This window comes from Panthera leo, chromosome D3, assembly GCF_018350215.1.
Source record: "Panthera leo isolate Ple1 chromosome D3, P.leo_Ple1_pat1.1, whole genome shotgun sequence".
In the NCBI taxonomy this organism is placed as follows: Eukaryota; Metazoa; Chordata; class Mammalia; order Carnivora; family Felidae; genus Panthera; species Panthera leo.
In genome coordinates this window covers 51776701-51802037 of record NC_056690.1, presented here as the reverse complement: position 1 = coordinate 51802037, position 25337 = coordinate 51776701, and the positions used below count along the sequence as shown (strand labels likewise).

The following is a 25337-nucleotide window of genomic DNA, read 5'->3' as shown; positions in this document are numbered from 1 at the left end:
ATAATTGTTATTCTACTAGACAAGTCCCCAAAATAATATTTATAATTTTTATTATTGTAATCAAAGCACTGGTGAATTTGACTGCTACTAACCAAGACATTAAATTAATTCACCCACTTTTAGTAATATGTGCAATTGTCACATGTCTTGAAGTATATACTCGTGTGAATAAAATCTATGTATCCACTACCAAAAATAAAGTTAGAAGTATATGGAATTAATATATTACTAACATTTGTGGGGTAACAATGGCCTATTTACAACACTGTCTCATTTAATGCTCACAGGAGATATGTGTATTATTTTCTCTATTTTATAAATAAAGAAACTAACTTTGAGTGGGGATAAATGTGCTCTGAAGTATACATATATGATTGTAGAGTTAAAAAACATGTTACCATTTAGAAGGTCATTGGTGAATGTTAACTCAGATAAAATGGTATTGGGAGATATTATGGGATAATTAAATTGAGTAGCAATGATTGATGGTTGGAAAAGAGTACTGACACATCTCAATATGACAGGGCAAGAGAGGCATCAGTTGTCTATTCTAATATCTATAAATTGCCTGCTCACTTCCTTCTGATTTTTGCTTTTTTGTCCCTGACTCCTTTGGTCTTATAAAATTGCTCTGCTATTGGCATAATGCGTTTTACATTGAACAGAGTGATTGTGCTTTCAGTCAACCTCCTATAGGTTGATAGTATATATAATGATTATGTATGATAGATTATATATAGATTATATAGATTATATGGATTTATTATGTATAATATATTTATTATATATGTATATATATGTACGTGTGTGTGTGTATATATATATGTATATATCTTATATCCACAATATGTAGATTTGCCGTTATTATGAAATACATGTTTCTGAAGACCTTGGGTTGCTTGACATCATTCCTAATTTTATATATGTAGGCAAATTATGTCTCTGCTTTGATTATTTGGGATAAAGTTTACTACTTAATAAAAAGTCAGTTGTTTTATTATTTATTGCATCAAATATTGTTTTAATTGATAGTATGGTAAATATATTATAGATTCAGTGACTCCTATATAAAACTCAGTATAAAATTGAGAAAGATAAAAGTTCACCTTGAGGGGTGCCTGGGTGGCTCTGTTTATTGAGCATTGGACTCTTGATTTTGGCTCAGGTCATAATCACAGGGTCGTGGGATTGAGCCCCACGACCACATTGGGCTCTGTGCTGTGTGTGGCGTCTGCTTAAGATTCTCTCTCTCTCTTCCTCTGACCCTCTCCACCCACCCCAGCTTGCATGTGCTCTCTCTTTAAAAGAAAAAGAAAAAGTTCACCTTAGAAGCCTCCTATCTCAAATTTCTGGTATTTTTAAGGGTCAGTTGCTGATTTCAACTCTAGCTTTTTACTCTATATCACATATTTCCATATATATTGTCTTGTTTTGTTCCCAGCACAAACATGTGACTTTACAAATATCCCTTCTTCATACATGTACATGTACATATATGAAGATTCTGAAAGGCAAAGAGAATTTTAATGTGAAAAAGATTTTGCATAACAGAGAAAGATTTGATCCTATAGTCCCTATCCTTAAACTTAGTAAACTTTCTATGAATATTTTACTTTATTTAGTGTTTATTTGTTCTTTCTAGACATTAAGTAGGAGTTCAATATATGTTGAAAATTAGAATATACATTAAAAGCCTCATTTTTCATATATATGATAATGGCCTTTGCTTTCTCAATACATAATCTTGACCATAATTTGAATAGTTGCAGTTAATAGAGTGAAATCATTTTCATGGGAATTTCTGGATCAAGAAATACAGTGTTAACTTTGGACTATAATTTGATCATAAGTTTAATACAGAATTAATGTTTATTGGTGCCAGGGTGGCTTAGTCGGTTAAGCATCTGGTTCTTGATTTTGGCTAAGGTCATGATCTCAAGGTTTATTAGTTTGAGCCCTGTGTTGGACTCTGTGCTGACAGCACAGAGTATGTTTGGGATTTTCTCTCTCCCTTTCTTTCGGCCCGTCCCCCACACGTTCATGCTCTCTCTCTCAAAATAATAAACTTTTAAAAAGTCAAAACATTAAAAAAAAAGATATTTACAAATAATAAAATTTTATTTCCTGCAACTATTTGTGTTTTATTTAATTATTCAGATTCTTTAAATATACACACATATATTGTTTTATGAATATGTACAATTTCTTGTTAGAATATAAATAAGCATTTCTTCATGTTTATGTATATATATTCTGTTCCTTCTTTTGTTTGGCTCCCGCATTCCTCTTATTTCCCTACGATTACCTTCCTTGACTCATTTCACAACCTACATTAACATCTTGCAATTGAATTTCAATTTATTTTCATGTGTTTTTAAGCTAATTGAATTACTTTTCTATTATATTAAAATCCCTATGAATTTTACAAATAAAATCTACTTGTTATTGAGTATTGTCCTTTTGGTATTTTGCTAGGAACTGGGGAGGGGCAGACAGAGAGTGAGAGAGAACCCAAGCAGGTTCCATTAATATTGCAGAGCCTGATACAGTGCTCAATCCCATGACCCTGGAATCATGACGTGAGCTGAAATCAAGAGTTGGCTGCTTAACCAACTGAGCCACCCAGGCATCCTACTAGATTTTAACTTTGTTATTTTTTGTTTGTGATTAGTGGTGAGTATTTATACCTGTATTTATAAGTAGGATAATAGACAAAACTTTATTTTTTTTAATACTAACAGACTTCAGTAGTAAAACTTAACTGTTTTCCTAAAGTACATTTATGAATTTAATATTTTTCACTACATCCTTGTTTAATTAAATAACTAAATAGCAAAATTGTTTAAAAGTTAGATAAAACTCAGCAGCTGTGAACTTTTTTTAAGTGAGGAATGAAATTGAGACAAGGTATACACTTGAAATTAATATAACATTTTGTGTCAAATATACAAAAAAAAGATCATCTAGTTTAACAATCTTCATTTGTTTGCCTTTCTAATATTGAATTTAAGTTTATATACTTTCTACTCCAACAGTAACATATTTGTTTTTTCATATAGTATTTCCATTAGAATAATCTAGTCTAGTTAAACTTTGTACTTTTTATAGTGATTACTTCTTTGTTCAGTGATTTTAGACATCTTTTTTTCTAATTACCAGTCACAGAGAGTTTTCTAGTTTTTGTTGGTGGTGTTACTATTGATTTCTAACTTAATTGCATTATGATCAGACATGTGATCCTAAGGGGAATATAATTAGAGAAATTATATTAAATTATATTGTCTACTGTGAAGAGACTTTTCATAAATGTTCAATTTGTGCTTGAAAAATGTGTTCTTTACTTCTTAAATGTTATATTCCAATACTGTCCAAAATATTCCTGATAAATTAAGCATGCAAACTGTTGAATTTATATCTTCTATGTGGTGTTATTTTTATTTATTTGACCCATTAATTTCTGAGAATAGTGCTTAAACATTCTAGCATGTTCTTAGATTAGTTAATTCCTACTAAAATTGGATTCGTGAAGTCCTACCTATTTTATCTATTATGAAGCTAAGTTATTTGGCACAACAAATTTGGAATTATTATATCTTGTTACTGAGTTGAACATTATATCATTTTCTGGAGACTCTCTTGATTTGCATTTTATCCTAAAGTCTTTTTTTGACCATTTAATATCTTTCACCAGGTTATTTTTTTTTTTCATTCTTTAACTCTCTGGCTTCCTGCATTCTTATGTTTTAGAAATTTTCCTTGTAACTAACATATTTAAACTTTGTTTTTTTCTAAGGTAGATTTATTAATTTAATCTATTTATATTTTTCATTATATTCACATATGCCTTCCTATTCTTTTACCATGTGCTTTCTCTCTCTCTTTTTCCTTCTCTCTCTCTCTCTCTCTCTCTCTCTCTCTATATATATATATATATATATATATATATATATATATATATATATGTTTTTGGGGGTTTTTTTTGTTTTTTTTTTTTGTTTTACTTATTTACTGTTTTTGAGAGAGCATGCAAGCAGGGAAAGGTCAGAGAGAGAGGAGGCAGAGAATCCTGTCAGCGCAGAGCCAGATGCAGAGCTTGACCCCACAAACCATGAGATCATGACCTGAGCCAAAATCAAGAGTTGGACACTTAAGAGGTGCCTGGGCGGCTCAGTCAGTTAAGCATCCAACTTTGACTCAGGTCATGATCTCAAGGTTCATGAGTTCAATCCCCACATCGGGTTCTGTGTTGACAGCTCAGAGCCTAGAGCCTGCTTCAGGTTCTGTCTCCCTCTCTCTCTGCCCCTCCTCCACTCATGCTCTGTTTCTCTCAAAAATGAATAAACATTAAAAAATTAAAAAAAAAAAAAAGGAGTTGGACACTTAACTGACTGAGCCACCCGGGTGTCCTTCTTTTTTATTTATATTTAAATTGGGTTTCTGTTTCCCACTGTTTTTTTTTTTTAAACTTCTTTTGAAAGGATTTATTTTATTTTATTTTCCCCCATGTTTTCAAATAGATTTTCCTGCAAGTTTTATACTGTATAATTACTTTTGTCTGCTTATGAAACAATTTTAAGAAAAGCTAATTTATGTGTTACTAATCAATAACTTTATGTACTTTTGAAGCTCATTACATACTGCCTACATTATATGCTATTTTGAGTAACCAATGTCTGTCTTGTTTCTTCCTATATTTAGGCATTTTTATATTATTGTTGTATACAGCCAATCATTGTTTTGATATATGCACTATTTCCTAGAAATATTTACCAATAGTGTTGCTCACCATTTCTTATATTTCACATCACTAGTAGGGACCGTTGTCTAAGCAACCTTTATCATTTCCTTTAGGTAAGATTTGTTGATTGAACTTTTCAAAGTTTATCTAAACATGTCTTTCTTTTATTCTATAACTTGAAAAATAAATTCAATTTTGGGTATAGAATAAATGTTCTTTTCTCTCTACATAGTAAATATACTATTGTATCGTTTTCCCACTCTAATTGTTTTGGTTGAGTGTCAGGTATCAGTCTATTACTGTTTTCATGTCCCATAATCTGATATTTCTTCTAGGTTGCTTTCAAGATCTGTCTTGCCTTATGTTTATTAATCAATCAATCAATCAATCAATTAATTTGCATACAGTTTCACCATTACTCCTCTAAAGTTTATTTTATTTTATTTCCCAGGTTTGGGTTTCCTGGGTTTTTTTTGATCTAAGAATTGGTGTTTTTAATCAAATAGAAAATCTTTGGCCTTGTCTCTTTGAAAATTACATCTTCCTTTTTATTGTACTATTCCCAGCATCATGAACCTGTGGAGTAATTCTTAACATGTTTGAACTTTAGTTTTCTTAACTATAAAATAGTAATAATGGTCCTCACCTTAGAGATTCCTTAAAAGAATTAATTATGTTGTATTTAAAAAGCACAGTGCCTAGTACATATTAGGGATTGACTACTGCTTATTTTCTACTTATCTGGCTTAATGAAGCTTAATTTAATTTTGTTGGACACTAAAAATATCTAACTTTTTGTTCAGAACACATGATTAACTTAGAATTGTTAAACCTCGAGGTTGGATGGCTTATTACATAAAAAAAATTCTGTATGGCCTCAATAAAAAGAAAAAAGAAAAAGGAAATAAAACCCTCTGCTATTTATGTGTTTAGTAGTCTATCATCACAGAATAGTCCATGTTTGGGGCTTTGCAGTGCTTTGTCAGAACAGGAGTTAGTGGAAATGAAATTATTAAAAATATTACCAGGCTTTTTCACTTAAAGATGTTGGATTGTACAATTTAAGAAATAAAGTTTTTATTTTTAATGTTTATAATGACAAGTTCATTTTGTTCCAGTAATAATGCCTTGTTTACATACTCCCAACTATTTTCTCCCTACTGAATCGTTTCTTTTGTAAGCCTAAGACTTCACTTCTTCTCATCAAATATTTGGCTTAACTATTGATATTTTCTCTTAAAAATTTGTAAGGTTAAGTTAGAAAGATTTGGTGTGATGGAGCTTCCAAAGGAAGTTTCCTGAGAGAATTATCATAAACAATTTTGATTGCTTTATTCTATTATAAGAGCAACACTAGTAGTTGTGGCTGTGTGGAGAGGAAGAGAGAGAGGGGAAAAGAACAGTGTCGTAGACTCTAATTCTACAGTTCTCTTTTGGCCAGCGAAATGCATGGAACGCAGGATGAAAAGCGAGAGATGGCTAATGTCTGGGAAAAGACAAGAGCTGAGAATAAGGGTCCTTGCCCATATTTATTAAGATCAGAAGGCTTACAAACGTGATGGGCATGCGCAGAGATAATAAATCGGTGAACTTTAACTCATGGGCATGATGGAAAAAGGGGTGTTGAATATATATGGTGTTTGGGGTTTGGGTCAATATAAAACAAAATCTGGGCACTGAGCAGATGCATGGATGTTTGTTAATGGCAGACAGGAGGCGCCATGTCTGTTTATCTTAGCTAGCCTAGGGGATAAGACAGGGCAAATAACATCAAGGTTAACAAGGCACCTTTTCTTTTGTTAATTATCTCCACTCTGGGCAACTTCGCCCTGCAGGGCAGAGCAGCAGTCTATAGCCCAATTTACCTGTTTACCTAATCTGGTCCTTCCTTCCTATGAAATAAGCTTTCGGCTATAGTACTAAATTGGGGGACACATTCGCCCTGAATACCTAATCTTGTTTATTTCATATACCTGTGTTATATATTGGGGCATTTGCCCCTTCCTATGCTGGGTGCCTTTGCACCTCCCTGCTTTATACTGGGGGCCCCAGCCCCCCTTTATTCTAGGGGCCTAAGCCCCCTTTCTCTATCCTTATTTGCCTAATATTGTTTACCCAAACTCAGGTGTTAGCATCCTATGGCTTTGTACTTCTTCATGCCTTGTTAACCCATTGGTGTAAGCCTGGGGCATTCCTAAGCTTATTCCCCATAACTGAGTAGTACTGGCTTCTTAAATATGACTTTTTACTTTGTTCTTGTTGTTGCTTTCAAATGTATTTTAGATTTTCTACATGAAGAATAGAATTGCATTAAGAAGTAAACATAAGTGACTTAAATAAGTAAGCATGCATTTAAAATGTTTCAGTGGTGGGGCGCCTGGGTGGCTCACTTGGTTGTGTTGCACTCTTGATTTCGGTTCAGGTCATGATCTAGGGATTCGTGAGATCAAGCCCCGTGTCAGGCTTTGTGCTGAGTGTCATGCTGGCTTGAGATTCTCTTCCTCTTTCCTTGTCCCTCCCCTGCTTGTGCTCTCTCTCAAAATAAATAAGTATACATTTAAAAATAAATAAATAAAATGTTTAGTGAATGCTATGACATTTGGAACTGTAGGATGTGTTAAGTGTCATCAACACTGGAATTTACCGTTTATTTCTCATAGGTCCAAAATGCATATGTAGCTGAGTCTAAGCGTACATATGTAACTGGCTTTGGTATAACTCACATGTAGCTGAGTTACATTGTAATTTACATACAACCACTGATGCATGTGTAGGAAATAACATTGTTCTATTTCCTTAAACTCATTTTATCTCTTCCTTCTACCTGTCAAACTTCTAGGCAATAAATAAAATGAAACAAAAATAGTATTTTCAAATAATTGTTGATCTCATAAATTATAAAAGATAATTTTAGATTAAGATCATTTCCTCTCCCTCTTCTCTAAGATGGCTTGCATGAGAGCCTTACATGATCTCTTGACACTGAAGGAAAAAGAGGCAGTGGAAAAGGGGCAATGTTCCTGCCTTAGGAATCCTTAGTGAGGTAAACTCTTATCGCAATAGTCTCATTCTCTGACTCCATGCCTGCCTGAGATTTCACCTTGCTCTTCATGTCTGAATATTCCCTATGTCATATCCATCTCCTTTGTGAGATAATATACTTGTCAATCCCCTTTCTGTCCAGGAGCCACAATAATGGACTAGATGTGTAGAGAAGGAAACTAGCTAACAGAACAAACCAAACTGAGAGATCTTTCACAATGACCACATCAGTTATAACTATACACATATGCATGGGTGTAGGGGAGAAAACACATGTGAACCAAAACTGTGCCCAAGTATGTTTTTGTAACAGAAGAGACATATTTAAAATCATTGTGGAAATCAACTAATACTCTCCTATTTGGACTTACTAAAGACAGTTTGAGAGGAAGAAAGGAATAGAGGAATTTAGAAATCTCTGCAAGTTCAGTGCAGTCACTGCACTGAAGGTAGGTAGGTAACCTGTTGGTTAGCAGGGCATGTTCAGGAGGCCCAGTTCAGGAAGATACTTTAGAATAAGAAGGTTTTTGGAGAGCTGATCTTCTGCAAAATAATATCAAGAAATGTGTGTTTCTGACAAAATCCAAAAAGGTAGAGACTTGAAAAATCAGGAAACAGAGATTATTTACATGAAGTAATGGTGCCAACCTGGATAGCAGTGTAAAATCTACATCATCCTAAAACTTCTGAAAGGGTTGGTACACACCAGTGCATTCTACAAGTGAGCTGTGTGAAGGAGAAACTAACATAGGTGGATGGGTATCTTGAGAGTTGCAAACTGCAAGGCTACATAATCCATTCCGGAAAGTGATTCAGTGCCAATATAGACTAAAAACTGTAAGTCATTCTCAAGTTTTTGAATCCTTAGAAAAAGAAACAAGAAGCAGAGGAACACAGAATATACTCTGTAGAGTATAGACTGAATCACAAATGGGTGGAAACCACAGGAGACATGTGGGGAAACATGTATTTAAAAAATGTTCTTGTTTTGTTAACAACATAAAATGCATAATAAACCCATTAAATAAAACATTACTTATGGCTCTGTTTTTCAGGAATTTAGGGCTCTTGTATTTGGTTCTTGGTGTAGAACTTGAAGTAGATATTCTGTATAGGATTTTGAAGATTATTGCCTACTGGTTTAAGGGTAGTAAGAGCCCCGATGCTGGTGAGAGTGATGGAAAATGGGAAGTGAATCTGGGAAGGAGGAAAACAAATACAAGGTTGAATATATTAGAGTTGCCTGCAACTTCTCAAGAAATAATTGGTTATTAATTGGACATTTGAAACATACATATAGAAACTATATGGAATCACTGTGAAAGAGAACATTTGATCAGAAAGAGTCAGGGTGGGCACATTACCTGTTGGATCCTTCTGGTCTCTAACTTCCATTGGTAAAAGTTTAACCCATGGAACATAAAACTACCAAATCACAGGTTAATTAATGCATGACTGGGGTAACTCTATTGAATGTGATTTCTAAGGAGCGTTTAGTATATTTATATTGATGATAGAGCTGTATGTTGCTATCTATTGAGTTTGCCTGCAGAATTTGATATAATGGGTCTGGTTAATGATATGGGTATCAATTACTATGTGTGCTTTGTGTCAGTCTAAGATCCTATTGTGGTTAGTTAAAGTAGTCTTCACAGAGCTGATAGTTACGATGAAGCTGAGTCATAGTAAAGATCTTTGGTGATCAGAAGAGTAATGAGAAATAGGAACTAAGATTATCAAAGATGACAATGAACAAAATAAGATGGCATGAATTGAGAGCAGAGATTGAACAATATTTCTACACTCATGTTCATAGCAGTATTATTCACAATACCCAAAAGATGGAAGGAACCCAAAGATCCATAGGTGACTGAAAAAATAAATAAAATTTAATAAGTTCTTACAATACAATGGTATTCAGCCTTAAAAAGAAAGGGAATTTTGACACATACTGCAACATGGATGGACCTTTAAGACTTTATCCTAAATTAAATAAGGAAGTTACAAAAGGACAAGTAATACTTAATTCCATTTATGTGAGGTACTCAGATTAGTCAAATTCCTAGAGAGAGAATACAGAATGGTGGTTTCCAGGCTCTGGAACAAATGGAGAGTTATTATTTAATGGGTATAGAATGGATTTTCAGTTTGAGTAGATGAAAAAATCTACAGACAGATTATGATGATGGTTCACAGCAATGTGAATGACCTTAACACCACTAAATCTGCCCAAATAGAAAATTTTCTGTTATATATGTTTTACCATAACAAAAAATGTATCATCCCAAAAAATATGAAATGGGAAGGACAGTTTGAGAAAGTAAATTTGGGACAAAATCCACTTAAATAAAAATATTCTTTAGATATGTATACTATATCTGCCCTATATAAGGTGCTTTAGGTAAAATAGAAATTTGTCACTCACTAGAAGTGAATTATAGGGTACATCAATTAATCTGCCTTGTCTTTTTCTCGAGCGTGATAGTTTGGATTAGGTGAATTCCAGACTTCTTTTTCTTCAAATACATATTACATCTGTGATTATGTCTATACTTTGGTAAAAAAAAAATAGAATACTCACTCAAATCCATTTCAGGCATTGTATTATAGAAAAACATTGTAGCTGTAAACCAATCCTGCCCATCTCTCCTACATTATCTATCAGTGCCTTGCCTGGGGGTAGCGCTGCTTAGCACTGAACCATTCTCTGGAGACATCTTGCTGCATCAGGTGGTTTTCTTCAAGCAGTTTCCACATTTGTATCTGGCATGTTTATACTTCCAAACCTAGAAAATTCTGGAATATGTTCCAGAACACATTCTCACAGATTCCAATATGATTTAACTCTCCTCTTTCTCCTAGTATTTATATGCTAGTCACAGTTTCTCTTGTAATAACATATGTTTTACTATAGTTAGTGCCTTGAACTAGAAAGTACTCAATAAAAATAAGTTTAATTACTTTGAAAAGCAAGTTATATATATGTTTTGCTATTCATGTCTTCTAAGTAAATTTTAGTTTTTATTTTTCTATTACTCACTTTATCATATAATTGCATTGAGAAAAAGACATAGAAGAAAATAAGTTTAAAGTAAATATAAAGAGTCACTGAAATTACTTCTGACATCTTATTTTGATCTAAAATATATTAGGACTATAAACCTAATGAGACATAAAGATGAATAGAAATGAAATTGAATTATGTCAATACTTCTTTTTCCCCTCCTTGTTGTGATTGAATTCACCTTGGGAAAAAGAATAGTAATTGCACATAAAACTTGTCATTTCTCCAATTTGAATAAGAAGTAAAGGAAGGGTGGATATTGGTACTCAGAGTGATAATACATATGGAATGAACCAATGACAATTTTGTAGAACATTACTCCTTTTTAGATATCTATCTTTATTAATTTGGAGAGAATAGAAAAGTCTACGGGACATAATATTTACATGCTTATATTTAGCTGGAATTTTAAGTAGTGTAACTATACTAATATTTCAATGTCTTAAATTTAGTTTGGTAGGATAGGTGCAGTTATGTGAGAACACTGGTACTGGTATATCCTGTTGATAATTAGCAGGCTTTAGACAAATTAAATACATACATACATACATACATACATACATACATCCTAAGTGTTTTTTTTTAAACTTAAAACAACAGACTGGAATGTAGTAATTAAATGAAAATTCTTAAATCAAAGATCATACTTCTGGTTTGAGTGTGATTTACAGAAAAAGAAGAGTGAATCAACTTGGTACATCTCTTTAAAGTCACATCACTTTCAATCACCAAAAAATGTAGGAAGAAGTTACTGATAACAAGTTCCAATTATGTAATATTCTCAGGACCTACATTAGCAGTTTTGAGTATTATTAAGACAGGTGTATATAGTCCTGCAGATTTCTGTAATAAAAACATATCTGAGTGAAGAAAATATTAGTCCGGAAATGCTATGAAAGCTTGTATTGTTAATACGCCCTGAGGATGGTGTTAGAGTTGTTTAGTTGTGCTTATCTAAAGCTTCCCATCTGAAGGCTAATGAAGAGATCTGGACCACTTTTCTGCAATGTCAGTAAAGAGCTTCAATGACTAGAGAGTAATCAGTTTCCAAGGCAGCAATCTCTAGGGACATCTACCCCATTAAGGCAAGGAAAAGTATGGCAAAAATTTATGCCACCAAACAGAAACAAACCAACAAACAACAACAACAACAAATAGGCTGAGCAATTTGACTTCTTAAAGAATTTGCAAGGGAAAAGGTCTTGGATTTAGTGGTCCATTCGCCTAATTAAAATAGTCAGAATTTTTATTTTCTTCTCAATGTAAATCAGTATTGAGAAAAGTATGTCACCTCTGATATTCCCAGGGCAATAAATTTAAATGAATGAATCATTCCACTTATTCAGAAATTTGGAAGAGTGATAGGCACTTGCCAATGGGCTGTAGAATTCCTGGCTCATTAATTTCTAGATGCCAGAGGAAATTGGAGAGGCTGTGAAATGATTTAAATAGAAATAAAAAGAAATAAATCATCTTAGACTAGATATGCCTATTTATCTTTTTTACCCTCTAATCAAATAATGACTATAATATTACATGTACATAATAGTATAATAACATTAGTGTAGAGTGTTCAATCCTTCTGTTTAATCAAAGTTTATAAATTCAACATGATTTTGAACTCTACCTGAATTGGAATTTAACTTTCAGGAGAAGCCTTTTAAGATTCTGATATATCATTGAGCAGGCCAAGTCCCTTAAAACTAAAGTGGCTATCTAATTTATCATTTCAACCAGACCACATCTAAAGAAAAGAGAGTTCTGGTCAGGATAGGATATATGGTCACTCTAATACTGAAATATTAATAAATATGCATTATATGACTATTGGAAGGAATTGGTCCAATTCCTGAAAATTGTTATTAAAGTATTAGCTAAGCTGCTATAACAAAGCTGACAAAAAGAAAAATAATAACCATACAGAGACAGAGAACAGCACAGATAATCACTAGAAGAATAGGTGTTAGACACTGGGGGGATTTAGCTGTCTTTTTGACAAGATTGTTTCTCAAATATGATATGCTGAACAATCAGAATTACACGTAATTCTTGTTAAATTGTATGTTCTTGAGCAGCACACTGTTATTCTGTATTGAGATCTTTGAGGGTGGGAACTAGGAATGGACATTTACTACAAACTCAGGATACTTATAAATAGGTAAGATTGGAGCTATAATCTTTTAATGATTATTTACATATCATGACTTCTTTCAATGTAGCAAAAGACAATTTACTTCCTCAATTGTAAAAAAAAATGCTACTTCTACATAAGTTTTATAATTTTCACTTATACATAAATAAAGTGAAAAAGTTATGTTGAACCATAATATTCTCCTTGTGAACCACTATATCTTCAACACTGTAATTCTGAAAATGTATATATATGCTAACCAGAGTGGCTTAAAGTGAGATTTCCAATATGATTAGTTGGAAATATAGTGTGGTTTCCTCTTGTACTGATATTAGGCTTCTAAAGTTGTATGAAACAAAAAATAGCATATGAAAAATTACCCTTTATACAAACTTCCAGTTATAAAATGAATAAAGTCTGAGGACCTAATGTTTAACATGGTAACTATATAAGAATGTACTGAATAATTTAAATTTTCTAAGAGAATTTCAGTGTTCTTATGAAAAAAATAATAATAAAAGGAAAACGTAATGAAATAACACGTTACCTTTACTTCTGTGGTCTTTACACTTTTTCCAGTCCCTTAAAAAATAATCCTAGTCCAATCATAGAAAATTATCAGACAAATCTGAGTTGAGAAACATTTCACAAAACACCTAACTAGTACTCCTCAACTGTCAAAGTCATTAAAAACAAAGAAAGTCTGAGGAATTATCACAGCCAAGAGGACCCTAAGGAGATATAACAACTAAATATAACATGGTATCCTGGATGGGATCTTGGACCAATACAAAGACATTGAGTAAGAACTAAAAGAATCTGAATACCATATTGACTTTAGTTAATACTAATATACCAGTATTGATTCTTTAATTGTGACCAAAGTACCATACTAACGTAGCATGTTAACAATAGTAGAAACTGTGTATGGGGTGTAAGGCATATATTAGAACTCTTCTGCACTACCTCCACAAGTTTTCTGTAATGCTGAAACTATTATAAAAACTTTATTAAAAGAAATGATCCTTGACAACTCTTTCTTTTTTTTAAAATTTTTAATGTTTATTTTTGAGAGAGAGATTGAGAGAGTGTGAGTGGGGAGGGCAGAGAGAGGGAGACACAGAAATGAAGCAGGTTCTAGGCTCTGAGCTGTCATCACAGAGCCCAACGTGGGGCTGGGACTCACCAAGCAAACTATGAGATCATGATCTGAGCTGAAGTCGGACACTTAACCGACTGAGCCACCCAGGTACGCTGACAGCTCTTTCTACAGTGGGACTTCTAATAAAATGGCTGGCATGGGTTTAGAGGGTATGCTTTAGAAACACATTTATTAAAACTTTGGAATTTGGTTTCCTATTGAGATATGCTTTTGCCCGAAAAAAAAAAAAAAAAAAAGGCACGATGGAACTGAGAACACTGAGAATTGGAAAGACAAAAGTCGCCCTCCTTGTAATCATTCTTAGGCATAAGCTCTCTGAGTAGAACAGCAGGGGTTTTCCCATGGCTATTAAATTAATTTTTCCTTTTGGTTTCTTCATGACAAATAGTACAGTTCTATAATTTAAAGGTATGCACAAGGTGACACCACTGTACTTGGAGTCAGAGGAGCAAAATCCTTAAATTCTTTTTTATAAATTTTACTTTTTTATTTGAGAGAGAGAGAGAGAAAGAACATGAGCAGGGGAGAGGGGTAGAGGGGCAGAGGAGGAGGAGGAGGAGAGAGAGAGAGACAGAGAGAGAGACAGAGAGAGAGAGAGAGACAGAGAGAGAGAGAGCATGCAGCCTGATTTAGGGCTCGATCCCATGGCCCTGAGATCATGACCTGAGCCCAAATCAAGAGACAGATGCTCAGCCAACTAAGCCACCCAGGTGCCAGGAAATCCCTTAAATTTTAAATATATTGAATTTATTTGTACATATGTTATTACAATTCTTAAAGTGGTGCTTTTGGAGAAAATTTAATGTGTGCATATTGGAATATTTGGAATAGGGTCTGTCATAACATAGATTGGTTGGGAGACTGTTAAGGCAGTTTGGATATGGAATTGTGAAGATGGTGGCAGTGGGAATGGATAAGATACTGATTTGAGGAAATCATGGAATCAGTGGAGATGGGGAAAGAGGAGAAAAGAACTGGGGTTAGGAACAGGTTTTGAATCTGGTCACTCAGTGAATATTTACTGGCAAACATTTGATAGAGTAAAAAAGTCAACATAAAGTCATAAAGTTAGAAGTACTGTGGTTAGAGGATTGGTCAGATTGGATATTTTCAATACTACAAAGATCTTTGTAGCCTTGTGCTCTTTGTATCCATTCAAATACTTAGTTTCCTAGCTTATCAGTTTACTTAATGAGGATAGTAATTCTTTCCATCTGCCTTATGGGAATGTGAGAATTAATAAGAAAAAAATTCCTAAAGTCATTTTGAGCTCTTCACTATTTAACATTGCTAGAGAGGGGATTCACTAGAGCATGAATTACACTTTTGCCACGGGAAAAACAGGTTTTCAGTAAAAGCAGGAATGGAAGAATATGCTTCAAAAGATGTATGTTTCCTGTATTATCTGATGATGTTATACATTGTTTTGAAAGTCTCTAATTCATAAATATGCTTGAGAACTTAGTGTATTTCCCTATGGGTTTTTTTTATATTTTAAGAATTTATTTATGGATCATCTCCTCTTTAAAACTTTATGACAATAGCAAGCACTATCAACTCTGTCCTTTAAATTCCCTCAAGTATGTTCACTCCCCAAATCTGGTATATATGTCATGAATGTATAATTTACTGATTTATACTATTAGTTGTATTTGTTTATTTGCCTTTCAATGTGATTGTGAAATTCTAACAAGGACTAAGCTTCGTAACACTAAGTGGACCCTAAAAATGTTTAATAATCTATATGTGGATATTTAAACATCTAGTAAATGCTGCACATGATTATCATTTTGAGCAACAAAACTGCAACTCATTGGGCAATAAGTAAGCTAAAATCCACTTTCAGGGAATTGTTACTACCTCAATGAAAAAAACGCAATGTTTTAATAATATTTATTGAAAAATCATTAAATCAGTACACTCTATATATTAACTTTAAAACATAAAGTCTTTAATTTTTTAAATATTATCAATGTTGTTTAATTTTTTTGAAATGTCAAACCAGTTTAGATATATTTATTATGCAGAACCCTGTATTATTATACATTTTTATGAGTATCTCCTATGTCACTAACGATATTATGTCACACACAGCTGTATAGAAAAAAAATAATGCCTTATTTATTATCCATACTCAGTGCACATTTAATGGAAATAAAGCCTAGTTCTTCTGTTTCCAGGAGTGGGGGCCCAAACTAACAACTCATAGATAGTTTGCCCTTGATAGGAAATATGAAAAAAATGTAAATAGAAAATGTAATTCAAACTATTTAGGAGGATGGACTAAATTTACTCTGTCAATTGCAGCCTCGAGTAGGTTGTAAAACACGTTGTATATCAGTTTTCTGCATCTGAAACCTAACATCACAGACATCATAAGGAAGAGTACTTTCAAATCCTAAATGCTCCAAAGCTCAGCACAAGATGTACACCTCTATTTGCATCAATATCTTCTTTCTCTGCATATGGCTTTTGGAAGTACTGTACTATTACAGTCATACATTTCTAGATCCAGAAAAAACAAATTTTTGTGTCTATCACTTGGGAATGAGAAGCAGCAAAAACCTCTGGAAGAAGTTCCAGAAAGAGTTATATGGATGCCAAAGAAATTGTAAATTAGGACAGTATACTCTGAAAATCAGTTGGAAGGCCTTGCCCCAAGTTGTTACTGTAGCAATCGTAAATAATGTGTGTGTGTGTGTGTGTGTGTGTGTGTGTGTGTGTGTATCTATATTTTAGAGGCTAAAATCACTAAAATCTATGACTTGGTCATCTTTTCCTTACAAAATATTTCCTGCAGTTTTTGTAGTATTATTGTAGTCAATTGTAGTCAATTGCTTTTTATATATTGAATAGTTACTTAAGTTACAGTTTTTAAATTACATTATAGAGGAAAATATCTGAGTAACAAGTAGACTTGTAGGGGGATATATAGAAAAAAATGAAGGTTAAAGTTAATATAAAATTATGTTCATTATAGAAAAGAGATATTTGAAATATTTTGAAATATTTTCTGATTTTGAATATTTATGGGAATGAGAATTTGACTAACTGAATATTTAGTTTACTGAGGAAGTATTGTTATTTCTTCAGGTGTGATAACCCTATTTGCAGTTCAGTTAATTAAAAGGAGTACTTCTTTAGAAATACATACTGAAATTTTCATGATTAAACAGATAAACTCCCTCATAATATGGGGAGAGGATATGTGGGGACATAAGTGGGACAGAACAGATTTTACTTTGATGTAGATAGAGATTTACTATAGCCTAATTTTATGTATTTTGAAATTCTCCATTATAAAGAAGATCCAAAAAATATATAAAAATAAAGAGAAAACATAATTAAGATATAATTTTATGAATAAAAATTTTTAATATTGCTGATTTTGAATTGTCATTTTAAACTTTCTGAACATTTATAATAGTGCTTTATTAATTCTTTGAGTTTTGTAGATAGATGACTAAATCATCTACAAATGGTATTTTGGCACCTGATTTCCAAAATTAAGCTTTTAAAATGAATTACCTGTCTTGTTTTTGTAGTTCCAGAATTTCCCAAACAGCACTATAGAATAAGGAAACTACATTCCACAGAATACATTTTTGTTACCTGAATGACTGGATGAATTAGTGGAGTGCTAATAGACTTCTATGTCTTATTCCTGGCTTCAGTGATGGTGGTTCAATTATTTGACATTAAGTATAATGATGAGAGGGGTGCCTGAGTGGCTCAGTCGGTTAAACATAGGACTCTCGGTTTCAGCTCAGGTCATGATCTCATGGTCTGTGGGTTTGAACCCCACATAGGGTGGCTCTGCACTGACAGCATGGAGCCTGTTTAGATTTTCTCTCTCTCCCTCTATCTCTCTGCCCTTCCCCCCCCCCCCCACACACACACGCACACACTCTCTCTCTCTCTCTCAAAATAAATAAACTTAAAAATAAATAAAAATTAAAAAAAATTATGAGAACCATGGCATCACAGATGGCATAGTAAAAATACATTTTCTGCCTTACTTGAATCCACCAAATTCAATATATATATATATATATATATATATATATATATATATATATATGTCAGAATTCCCTTTTCAACTACCAGACAATGATTATTAGACTACACTAAAGTTATACAGGATACCATAGTGAGAGATAATGAGAGCTACCATTAAACACTTTTCCAGGCTTTAAACAGAGAATTTCTTCAAAAGTGGGAAGGTTCAGAAAAACTTGATTAATGAAATTTTACCTAGATTTCTGGGTATCCTACTTATGGACCAAAAAGAAGAAAAGACTATTGTTTATTCTTGTTCCTTACAGCAGACCAGTAAGGGGATAAGTTTCAGGGAGAAATGTTATCGATGTTCTATCTTTATTTTTTTTTCCAACAATAACCACTTGTCTAAATAGAAACTCAGAAAATTGAATATACTTCACAAAATGTAATTCATATTCCTTACCAATGGAATAAGAAAGTAATGTGATATTTAGAGAGGATCCCTATCTATGGCACTGTTCTTAGACCTAAGAAGGTGAATTCTCTTGAATATTTTATCTATGTATACCCCATAGTATATCTCCTATTTCAAAATATTCACTTTAAAAATATCAGTATAGGAATTATATAATTTTATAAAATGTATTATGCTGCATTAATAAACAGGATTGATGGAAAATTATTCCTTTGAAGTTTTTTTTTTAACCCGCAAAGCAATATGGTGTGTGCTCAGTTGTTATATACAAATATTCAGTCAGTCCTCTTCAGAGACAAAGAAAGAATTAAGTCAAACTTGTCAGTAAAATGTATTAGTTGCTTTAAGAGGAATTTTTAGTTTATGAATGTTTAAATCCTTTCAATTCATGGCAATAAAAAATACATTTTTCTTAGAACATTAGTAAATCCGCAAATTTCAATTGAGTATCGACTTCACCAATTAGTAAGAAGACCTACATTTTATTATTGTGAGGAAAACTTTACCTCACAATGTAACAGTGTAACAGATGTCATTTCTGGTTTAAAAAATGACTGATTCAGGGCGCCTGGGTGGCTCAGTCGGTTGAGCCTCCGACTTCAGCTCGGGTCACGATCTCGCGGTCCATGAGTTCGAGCCCCGCGTCAGGCTCTGGGCTGATGGCTCAGAGCCTGGAGCCTGCTTCCGATTCTGTGTCTCCCTCTCTCTCTGCGCCTCCCCCATTCGTGCTCTGTCTCTCTCTGTCTCAAAAATAAATAAATGTTAAAAAAAATTTAAAAATAACTGATTCAAGCACTAGTGCAAAAGTCAGAATTGACACACATGTAGTGTGTTTAATAAAATAAATATTTTAGAAGTTCTGGAATACTTTTATTTTTGCTTGAATATGCTAAGAAGACAGAATCTAAAATTAAGAGAAAGAAATATACTTAGGTTTTTAACATTGTAGTATTTTTGGAAAAATATAGAATAGATACTTTACCTTTGGTGGAACTTGAAGTGGCTGATACTAGAAGTCTAAACTAGAATATGATTGAAATATTTATATTACATATCTAGCTAGTTACTTTACTGTTGGGTCTTCTCCTTTTGCAAATGCATGTGTTCTAAAACTCAGAAATATTGAATGATGTACTTAGGACAGCTTTAGAGATCATTTTTCTTCAGGATCCTCTGCTTACTGAGTTCTCTAAAGACCCAGAGCTAATCACTGGTACAGTCAGAATTAGAGCTAGGTTGTCTTCATTCTCAGAATAGTACCTTTGTGGACAGTGTCCCTATCTCCTTCTGATAATAGTTCAAACGCTTACTGTGCTTTTATTGTCTTTCTGTGATGCTGGTGGTATGGTAAGAATGCAAAGGAAACTATGTGAAGTGTATGCATGAATTTAGATTTTAAACCTGCACTGGCATAGGGCAATATTTTCTACATTCCCATCAAAATGAACAAAGTTAAAATTATATCATTTTAATGAATCACATTCAGTGTTTAGCAAATTTTAACTTTAAATGGAAACATTCCATTTTAAAGACTTGACAGTGTTCTGAAGTACATTGCATTTTCTCTAAAATTTATTCTAAGGGAAAAATATCATTGAGGTCCTTCAGAGTATAGTCAAATATAGATAGAGATAGAGATAGAGAGAGATAGAGATAGATAGAGACACACAAACACACACACACACACACACACACACACACACACACACACACGTGATAGTAAAGCCATAGCCAAATCTCTGTCTCAGAAATAACTCTCAGTGGACAAGTTGCTTAAGAAAACTAATACAGAAGGAGATGACCTGAACTAATCTCTAGAGGTCTAAATTTGTCCAAATGATTTTCTGAGTTAATAATCTGGAGACAAATGTGAACACTGGTAAGCCTGCAGAAAGATGCTTATTGGAATTGGGACAGTTATCTTTACAAGAAAAATCAAATGCCACAATTAAAAGTAACAAAAGGAAAGGAAATAAGAGAATGGATTTGTCTAGAGAATTGTCAATCTGTGTATACATACAAAGAAAAAGGGCATATGACTAACAGGGTTGGTTTAATGGAAGAGTCATAGAGAAATGTTTTTAGTCTCAGATTCCATTAAAACAAACAAACAAACAAACAAAACAAAGAATAACCTTGCTCTTTTGGAAAATTGATTCCCTGGACACACTGGAAAAATACAGGCAGACTATTAAAATAAATGTTTTCACATGGATGCAATAGAGAATAAATTTTTTTCCCAAAATTAACTGCTTCAGTTAAACTACTACCAAGTATTTGAAAGCAATTATGTTACGTAAATGTTTAAACAAATATATTACCATCTTGCATTGTGTATGACAGTTGATCTGTGATTATCTTGACTAATGAAAAATCAAGTCATTTTCAGTGGGTTTTAGCATATATCGTGTATATACTTTGATTAAAGATTCATATTTCTGAATTTACTTATGGTAATATGTAAATCAACTGTAGATATTAGACTTTTTTGATTCTGAGTGGCAGAATATAGCCATTATCTATCTATCTATCTATCTATCTATCTATCTAATCACTAGCTTATAGTGTGTATGTGCTTATATGTATATAGATAGCCATAAGCCTTCAAACATATATTTGAATCATAAATTCTTAATTATATAGAGACAGAAGCAACTGAAGACATGTCTGTCTGATGAATTTGGCACTGAGAAGGAAAAGCACATTATTTTCTTATATTTAATGCTGTAATTGTTTTAAGAAGATGAAGATAGGGTTAATTGTTGAAATGCTTATATCCAATTTATTCAGGTTTTATGCCTCTAACTACATTATGATGAGTTATTTACAAATCTCTAACATAGGCGCCAGAAGAGAACCTAAAACCTGTTTGGATGAGATATTGAAATTAACAACATTATATGATTTTTGCCATGGATTATTCTCTCTCTCTTTTTAAACTTACTAAGTGATTACATAGAAGTCTTCCTCTGAACATATCAAAACCACTTAAACAATGTAATCAACTTATTATTATATAAGAATTTTAACATTAAGACGAAATACTGCTTTAACAGCTCTCTATAAGACCATCTGGAAAGTATATCACTAAATGATTTTGAAAACATTTGGAATAAGATGGTAATGATACTCATATTGTTAACAAATCTATAAACACACATTAAAATAGAAATCTTTGGTGGCCTTAATAAAAATGATAACATTTTATAAGTTATGTGTCAATGCTGCAGTTTATATTTGCTAACATTAAAAATAGATTTTATTATGTATAAAATATCATTAAGACATATATTTAAGTATGTGCTCAAAGAGATAAAGTCTTAAAATGAGACAAATTTAGGAAATGGATAAAAAGAAAATGAAATAATGAGGATGCAAATGATACGGATGAAACTTTAGAAGAAATATTGGCTAATGACATACATAATGGCTAGTTACATGTCCTAGGAGAGACTTTTAACTTAAGTTCAGTTTGACAATGTTCACCTAATAAAATGCTCTAAATTATCATAATATGTTAAAAGTTGATATACTCTACCTAAGTTAGTATAATTTTATGTAGATTTTATGATAGTTTATGTGGGGAATAAGCTTAGGAATTCCCTGGGCTTATACCAATGGATTAACAAGGCATAAAGAAGCACAAAGCCATAGGATGCTCACATCTGAGTTTGGGTAAACAAGATTAGGACCCCAGAATAGGGGGTGCAAAGGCACCCCAGAATAGAGAGGGGGTTCAAAGGAACCCAGTACAGAGAGGGGGTGCAGAACCCCCAGATTAGAGATGGAGGGACAAAGGGCCTCAGAATAGAGAAGGGTGAAAAGGCACCCAATACAAAGGTATATGAAGTAAGCAAGATTAGGCGTTCAGGGCAGAAGCACCCCCTAATTTAGTACTATAACAGAAAGCTGAATTTAAGGAGGAAAGGACCAAGTTAGGTAAACAGATAAATAGAGCTATAGACCGCTGCTCTGGGGGTGATGCTGCCCAGAGTGGAGCTGATTAACAAAAGAAAAGGTGCCTTGTTAACCCTGAGGTTATTTGTTCTATCTGTCTTATCCCTTAGACTAGCTAAAATAAACAGACACGACGCCTCCTGTCTGCCATTAACAACCACCTGCCCATCTGCCAGGCGCCAGGATTTTGTTTTATATTGGCCCAAACCCCAAACACTGTATATCTTCAAAACCCCCTTTTCCCTTATGCCCATGAGTTAATGTTTACAGTTTCTCTGTCTCTTTGTGCACGCCCATCACATTTGTAAGCTTTCTGATCTTAATAAATACTGGCAAGGATGGTTATTCGGGGCTCTTGTATTTTGCAGACATTAGCCATCTCTTGCTTTTCATCCTGTGTCCTGCTCTTTTCCTGGACAAAAGAGAACTTTAGAGTTAGAGTCTACAAAGAGTTTATATATAAAGATTTATTTCAGATCTATTTCTACATAGTTATTAAATTGTATAACTTCTATTTTCAGAAATACACTGTAACTACACTAATTCTAAAAAATATTAACTTGTTAAAATGAAATAAATATTTAATTAAAACATGGTAACATGTGCATTTTCTCTCCTCTATGATTTTGAATATTTGTTTTATGGATCCAAGTAAAGGGTTATTGGTGTAAAGGGAATGTTAAAAGTAACAAGGATGTCTACACATAGAATAATCTGGGAATACATTGTTCCAAGAAACTAGAAGTTACTTTCTTATACTGTCTCTCACTTCAATAAAAAGAATATTAAAGATATATATCAAAATGCACTTTCTTTATGCTGCCTTAAAGGCAATATAGGTACACTATGACTTAGAAGGCCTCCATCCAATGTTCAATTTCTATATTCAGAGACCTTTTTTTCAGACACATTTTAGCTTATATTTTGTTACATTAAAACATAATGTCTTGCATAAACAAGTAGAATACAGCCCTTATTTTTAAAGTGAATATTCAAAACAGAAAAAAAGCATACACATTTATATCAAAGTTTAACTTTTTAACAAATGAGAAAATCTAAAGATGTACACTTTTATTTCTTGTTTTTATTAAGATGAGCTTTCTGATTACTTTGCTTTGTAATATATTTAGGACATTTTTTGTTCTAATGCAAAATATTTTTTAAATATACATGTAAATTATATTTAATTTTCATATCAAAATGAAATTAATATCAATGACTATTGATTGGGTGAAATAATGTCTTCAAATAGCACATGGCATTAAGTATAGTATTCCTCAACATCACTCTTCCAAGTGACTATGTACTTTTGAAAAAATATGAGCCTAATAAATGGTGATAAAGTTTCTTTCTAAACTTGTAGCTGAATATGCTGCATTTATTTTTTCCCACTAGAAGTTATAGCTTTAGGAATTTGTCACTTTCAGAATGATGGCCAAAATAGGCCACATTTTATCATAAAAAATAATTTAAGGCCTTATATTTTCAATACTTTGAGTTGTTGTTCTGTATTTACATTTTTATTTGAAAGAAAAGATACAATGACTCTACATTTGTATAAAGGCATAGGGAAGAGTGAATATAACATAAAAATAAATACATTGATATGGTGAAAACAACAAGAAAACATTGGATAGGATGGTAACGGGGTAAAGCAGAGGGCAAATGGTTAGCTTAGTTGACAGAAATATGTTTGTTTACATTGTATAGGAAGTGGTTGAAGCAGAGAAGCTTTGTGGTATGGTTTGGGAATTTTAGGTTTTATGTTAGGTAATATGCACACTCACTTCAGTGTCCTTAGCAATATGAAAATCGTGCTTAAGGGAGTATTAATCACAACTTCACAAAAATTAATGGGAGAAGTTATGAGAATGGAATCTTGGTGGAGGTTCTGAGGCAACCTGCTAATAATCGCCTGTAAACTATTCAGACTCTTGAGTGAAAGTTAAAGGTGGAGCTTAAATGAAACTTTGTTAAGGTTGGCATAATATAGTAGCAATTAAAAATAGCAAGTCACATGAGAAAGGTCTTTTTGTGTCTACGTCGAGTGAATCTGTGAATCTGCCACCTTCTCAGTATGACTTTCTACTATAGGAATAAGGACTTAAGGATTTCTGGTAGTAAGGTATTCTCTTTGACCTATTAATTATTTAGTAGTGTATTATTTAGTTGCCTAAATTCTCAACACATTTATTTAGACTATACCTTGTTTTAACCAGGTTAGTGGCAAAAAAATAATAATAAATAAAAACTTTTGCAAGACTTGAGAGACACGACATCTCTGTGACTTCACTGTTATTTGCTTTTACTTGTGTCATTAGTATCATCGACCCATTTTCTCTGCAAGTATCTTTGTTAGTCATCTTTCCAATTGATAAGTGTTAGTTTAACTAAAATTATATCATTTAATCTAAAAATTCATCCAACAGGGAGCATAGAAGGGAAAATAGGTCCTAGTATGCTAACGGTATACCAGTGAATGAGGACCTCAATAAAATCCCACTGTGTTTGGAACTCTTACTCTTCTCAGGTTATGTCTCATATTATGTATGATGCATGGTTACAAGTATGAGTGTGAGAACCAGTGACAGTCTGCATATTAGCCACTAGTAAGATGTAATGTCCTCCAACATTTACAGTGAAAAGAAATTGAAATATCTGTGCTAATAACTTACTTTTGCTGCTCAAAGGATGACACATCTATCTTCCGAAAACAGATTCTGAGAAGGAGAAAAACATGAGAGAAATATAACAGTTATTTTCTTG

At 32.9% G+C, this 25337-nt stretch overlaps 1 long non-coding RNA gene across 1 annotated transcript in view; it reads right to left on the bottom strand.

The window, feature by feature from the left end:
• The window catches only part of LOC122204097, a 45742-nt gene that overhangs the window by 10151 nt on the left and 10254 nt on the right, over positions 1-25337 (bottom strand). Inside the window, exons 2-3 of the long non-coding RNA XR_006195490.1 lie at positions 25247-25291; positions 22902-22983 (exon numbers count right to left, since the gene is read on the bottom strand). This is a non-coding gene — a long non-coding RNA (uncharacterized LOC122204097). The remainder of the gene's footprint in view (positions 1-22901; positions 22984-25246; positions 25292-25337) is intronic.